Raw genomic sequence first — 6,025 nt, forward strand, 5'->3', positions numbered from 1 at the left:
CATAGTCCTTGACAAGGGAGCAAGCACATAGAAGGTCTCAGAAGTGCTGGTGGTAAAGCCCATTCAGACCAGTAACGGTGGGTAGACTAGCTGTTTGGGAAGTGTGGGACCCTTCCCTACCCTCATGTGAGCCAGCCCAACAACTGTCCCTACCTGTGGCACAGTGGATGTGGCAGTAGTTAGGCCTGTCCCTGAGTAACAGCACACCCCACGGCAGCATATTCACACACAGCTCAGTTACAGGTCCCACTTGACTGCCTCATCTGGTGAATCAGGTTCACATGACAACGAGTGGCCTATGCTGTGTAGCCGAGGCTCTGAAAATCGTAACTGGCATTATTTTATCATCACGGCAACAGGCCTCCGGAAGGGGTCGACTTTTCTTCTTGTCTTTCACTGCAATGTGAATTGACCTGACGTTTCTGGGAAACAAGAAAGGACTAGATGATACAGTAACAAAAATAATAATACTCGGGCTTCCCTGGTGGCGCAGTGGTTGAGAGTCCGCCTGCCGATGCAGGGGACACGGGTTCGTGCCCCAGTCCGGGAAGATCCCACATGCCGCGGAGCAGCTGTGCCCGTGAGCCATGGCCGCTGAGCCTGCGCGTCCGGAGCCTGTTGCTCCGCAACGGGAGAGGCCACGACAGTGAGAGGCCCGCGTACCGCAAAAAAAAAAAAAAAGAAACAGCAACAAAAAAATAATAATACTCAACTTTTGGTGTATTTTTTCTTGGGGCCGGGCACTATACTAAGAGCTTGAATTATCTCCTTTAATCCTCAGGACCAGTGTGAGTTATGTCTCCCAATGTGCAGATGGAGAAGCTGAAGCCTGGACAGGTTAAGAGATTTAGTCACAGTCACCCTGCTGGGATGTGGCAGGGCTGTGACCCCATCTGGTCAGCACACGTCCAGAGCTGGATTCTCACCAGTGGACTTTTCCTGGGTTCGGAAGGTGGAGATGAAGGGCAGGGCTGAAGATCCTCTCTGACTGATCAAGCATGAAGACTGGTTCATTGCGTTTTCCAATCCCATCTCTCAGTTCCCTTCATCACAGCAGGGGCACATCAGAGGGGCTCAGTGACAGTCACTTTCAGTAAAGTGTCTTTGGAGAGAAATGCTTCAGGGCAGAATGGTCCCCTCCAGGCTTCTGAAACTTCCAACCGTCGTCTTTAGAACCTACAACCCTTAGAGCCATTTCTTTCTTCGGAGTCTAGAAGCTTCCCAAAGACATTCAGAACTCAGAGAGGTGACACAGAGCCTGGCGCATGGTCAGCCCTCTTTCAATGTCATTCTCCCCCTCCCCACAGGCAGCCAGCTCCCACCCACAGCCCACTGTGGACCCCAGACCCAGATAATGATGAAAAGAGCTAACATATACTGAGGACTTACCATGTGCCCAGCATCCAACAAGGCTTCATGAATGTCAGCTCCTTTGCTTCGTTGTCTAAAAATGAGGAAAGGAGGCCTAGAGGAGATGAAGAATTTCCCCAATGCACACAGCTGGTGCAGGAAGATCGAATGCCAGCAAACCACCACCATGTTATGCTGCCTCCTGAAATGAAACTTCCCTTACGCAGGCTGCTGCTGCCTCGTCCAGCCGGTTCCCCTGGAGGCATCGGGAGCCCTGGGTTTGGGTTCTGGCTCTGCCGTTAACCAGCCATGCAACCTTGGCCAGGTCCCTCGCCATCTCTGAGCCTCAAGAGCCCCTCTGCACAAAGGAACCCTTCCCTAACATTTAAGCCGTCTGATCATTCCCCGGGGCTGGGGTCCCAGGGCTCTTCCTTGCCACATTCTAGCAAAGCCCCTCATTGCCCTCCTATCTTTAGGACATTTGTGGGACCCCTCTCATTCCTCCCTCCCAGGAGCACTGTGTAGGTTTTGGAACTTAAGGCCGGCTTAAGTTCAATCCCCACATCTTACTCACCAGATGATGCAAGTCTAATTGTTCCGTCTTTCAGAGTTCCGTGGTCTCAGTCCATTCAGTCAATCAGCCAACTTCAGCACCCTCTGCCTGCCAGGCCCTGTACTAGGATCTGGAGGCAAGGTTGTACCTCCCTGAGAGGGCGGTGAGACGCACCGTAAGTAACCAAGCCCACAAAGAAGAATGTTTCAGGCTGTGCTGAAGACCAGCAGGAGACAAAGCGGGGATGTGACCCAAAGGGCCGGGGACGGCTGTTTTAGAGAAATGCCTTCTGGAGGCAGGACCCCAAGACATGAAGGATCAGGCCACGCCGAGGACCTTGCAGGCCCAGGTGAGCAGACAGAAGCTGCTGACGGTTTTGTTGTTGTTTTGTTTTGTTTTTAAATTAATTGTTGGAGGTTTTTTAAGCCAAGAAGGATCAAGGTTGGAATTAGGTTTTTGTTGGTTTTTTTAAAATTAATTTACTTATTTGGTTGCGCTGGCTCGTAGTTGCAGCAGGTGGGCTCCTTGGTTGTGGCATGTGAAATCTAGTTCCCTGAACAGGGATCGAACCCAGGCCCCCTGCATTGAGAGTGCGGAGTCTTAACCACTGCCCCACCAGAGAAGTCCCTGGAATTAAGGGGGGGGGGGTCACCAGAGAAGTCCCTGGAATTAAGGGGGGTTGGTTGTTTGTTTTTATTTTTGGCTGCATTGGGTCTTTGTTGCTGCACGCAGGCTTTCTCTAGTTGCAGCGAGCGGGGGCTACCCTTCGTTGCGCTGCGTGGGTTTCTCATTGCAGTGGCTTCTCTTGCTGCAGAGCATGGGCTCTAGGCGTGCAGGCTCAGTAGTTGTGGCGCACGGGCTTCGTTGCTCTGCGGCATGTGGGATCTTCCCGGACCAGGGATCGAACCCGTGTCCCCTGCATTGGCAGGTGGATTCTTAACCCCTGCGCCACCAGGGAAGCCCTGGAATTAGGTTTTAAGAGGCGACTCTGGCACCAGGTGGAGAAGGGACAGGACCAGGCAGAAATGGCAGTGGGGAGACCCGTTAGGCAACAGAAGTGATCTGGACTGACCACAGAGGTCATGGTCTCCTTGGACTTGCAGGAGAACTTACATCTAGGAGGCATGCTGGTCGATTCAAGGAAGATGGGGTGGCTGGGTGTGGTGACACAGGAGATGCGGAGAGAAAAGGTGCACAGGCCACGGACACTACCTGCGTTGGACTGTCGTAGTAGCCCTGCGGATCCACTCTGCATCCTTGTCCGCCCTGCCTCATGCCCCGAGGCTCACCTTGCCTGCTGTGTTCCCTCCCCAGCACCCCCTGCCGGCAGGCTTCCTTTGGGGTTCGGCCCCTGGGGGGCCCAGCTGGACAGGAAGAGACCGGGGGTAATATTTATTTCTGCAGCTCCCTCCCCGCAGGCTGCACGAGGACAGGTCCCACCGGATTGTGCTAAAGACCGCCGCTCCCCAGGGCAGCCCCCCTTCCGGCTCCAGCTCCCGCGGCTGCAGGCTTAGGTTAATGTTCCTCACCCGCGGGAGGGTGCCCACTGCTGGGGTCCTGATGAGCTGAGGAGTTTGGTACCGACAGTAGGTAAACTCACGGAGCACTCACTGTGCCGCTTGCCCTCACGGCTCCCGGTGGCTCAGTCCCCTCAACAGCCCCCCAACAAGGGCTGCCTTCCCCCCATCCTACTCTCAGCAGCATCAGACAGCCTTGGCCGTGCCCTCCTCCCAAAACACTCGCTCCTCTGGGCTCTTCCTACATCACACTCCTGGTTTTCCTCTCTGCTCCCTCCAGCTGCTCCTTCTAAGTCACTTCTGACGCTGCCTCTTCTTTCTGATCTGGGAGTGGTGACCTCCCTGGTTCGCCTTGGGCCCTCTTCTCTCCCCAGCCGAGCCCACCCTTTCCCATGGCCATAAATGCCCCTGTAGGCGGAGGACCCCAAGTCTGTGTCTCCAGGGCAGACATTCTGTTTGAGCTCCAGACCCCTGGATTGAGACGTCTCCACGTGGATGACACAAGCATCTCAAACTCAGCAAGTTGCAAACAGAGCCCCACACTCTCCCCCAGGTCTCCCTCTCTTCTGCCGCCTTCCTCACCCACCCAGGGGCTCAGGCCAAACACCTGGGAGCCATTCACACCACCAGCCTCTTGTGCACCCTCCACTTTACCTAGTCTCTAGATTCCACTCCCCAAACACATCTCCACCGCGTCCAAGCCGAGTCCTCTCTCCTGGGACGATGGCATCAGCACCCCCTCTTGCTCTGATACAGCCCCATGGCAATGAAAATAAAACTCAGATTCCTCACCGTGGCCTCCCGCCTCCACCTCCGGATGCCCTGTCTCCACCTCCCCACCCCGTTGCTCCGCTGGCCTTCTCTCAGCTCCTAGAAGAAATGAATCTCTTTCCTACCCTTCACCCCGCATGCCCCTGTGTAAATTGTCTCCTCAACACAGGCCCCTCGACTCCTCGGGCGTCCTACAGGCTCTCCCCACCGCCTGGCTGTTAACTCTTGCTCCTTCTCCAGCTCCTGGCTCAAAAGTCCCTTCGGGCTTCCCTGGTGGCGCAGTGGTTGAGAGTCCGCCTGCCGATGCAGGGGACACGGGTTCGTGCCCCGGTCCGGGAGGATCCCATATGCCGCGGAGCAGCTGGGCCCGTGAGCCATGGCCGCTGAGCCTGCGCGTCTGGAGCCTGTGCTCCGCGATGGGAAAGGCCGCAGCAGTGAGAGGCCCGCGTACCGCAAAAAAAAAAAAAAAAAAGTCCCTTTGTCAGAAGGGCTTCCTGGACCTCCAGGTCCCACCACCTGTCTTGTTCCCAGCTCTCTCGTCTCTGTCCCAGCCTCAGCCACGTATGAATTGATGTGTCAGATGTCTGTCTCCTCTAGTACAGAAGCTCCGGCAGGGCAGAGATTCATCCTACTTGTTAGCAGGAGCACGCGGGAGGTTCCTAGTCTGTTGAGTGAATAGATCCCCATTTCACAGGTGAGAAAACTGAGACTCAGAGAGATTAGGACTCTAACCCTGGTCTGTTTATGCTGTGTTCCAAGGGCCAGGTTCAGATGAGTATGGGGGAAAAATGACTAGAAAATGCTCAGCCCTACACGTGGCAAGTGGTGAGCACTCAGTACTACTCCCTGCCTCAGTGTGGGACCAGAGCCCCGAGGGAGTGTGTGGGCAGCCCTTACACACCCTCCCAGCCCCCCTGGGGACATGGGATTGCCCCCATCCTACCTCTGCAATACCTGTCTATGTGAACAGGGCCTGAGCCCACTGAGCAATTCGGGCAGGGGTCCACCAAAGACTCTCCCTCAGTTCCCCCAAATAAGCCCACCCTCAAAGTGAAAACCATGAGTTCCTTGCACGGGTGTGCCTGGAGGCAAGTCCCTGAACCCCCTTTCCCTCAGTCAGCCTGCAGCCCCCGTTCCCCTCGGAGAGAGAGTGTCACCCTGACTTGGCTGTGTCCCACTCTGGTTGTGCCCTGGTCACACCCACCCCCTGCTGAATTCTGTGAGTCAGAGACTGAATCCTGGGGTCTCCTGGCTAGGTGCCCGGGATATGGCCTGGGCCCCAGGGCACTGCAGCCCTCAAGGGCCTCCCTTCCAGACTAGCGGACAGGCCTGGCTCCTCTCCAGCCCTGACCAAACTCAAGGCCCCCCGCCAGCCCCTGCCAACCCCTGCCCTGGGGCCCTGCTGTGCCCCTCCCCAGCCCTGGGGCCCTCAAGCATCACCCCCCTCCTCCCGGCTGTTAGCCTGGGAAGGGGGCCAGGCCCTGAGCTCAGACCTTGGCGATTCCAGAGTGTCTGAGGCCCAGAGCCAGCCCCGCCAGCCCGGCCAGACAAGGCGAAGGGGCGGGGGCGGGGTGGGCATCAGGAAGCCATTTAGAGGGGGGTTGGCAGGGGACCTGGATTTCAAGCTTTGTTCCATCTGCTCCTTTTCTGGACCCCGCGGGCTTCTTCCTGGGACCCCGCTGGGGCCCTGGCTAAGGGGTGCCCCCTCCTCGAGTCCTCTCCTCCAGGGGGAGTGGACCAGTACTAATAAGAAGTGACTTCGGGGTGGTGAGACCCCCACATGTGCAAGGGAGGCTGCGCCAGGGCTGAGGGGCGTGGGTTCCAGCCCCACCTG

The sequence above is a fragment of the Orcinus orca genome, chromosome 8 (assembly GCF_937001465.1).
Source record: "Orcinus orca chromosome 8, mOrcOrc1.1, whole genome shotgun sequence".
NCBI lineage: Eukaryota > Metazoa > Chordata > Mammalia > Artiodactyla > Delphinidae > Orcinus > Orcinus orca.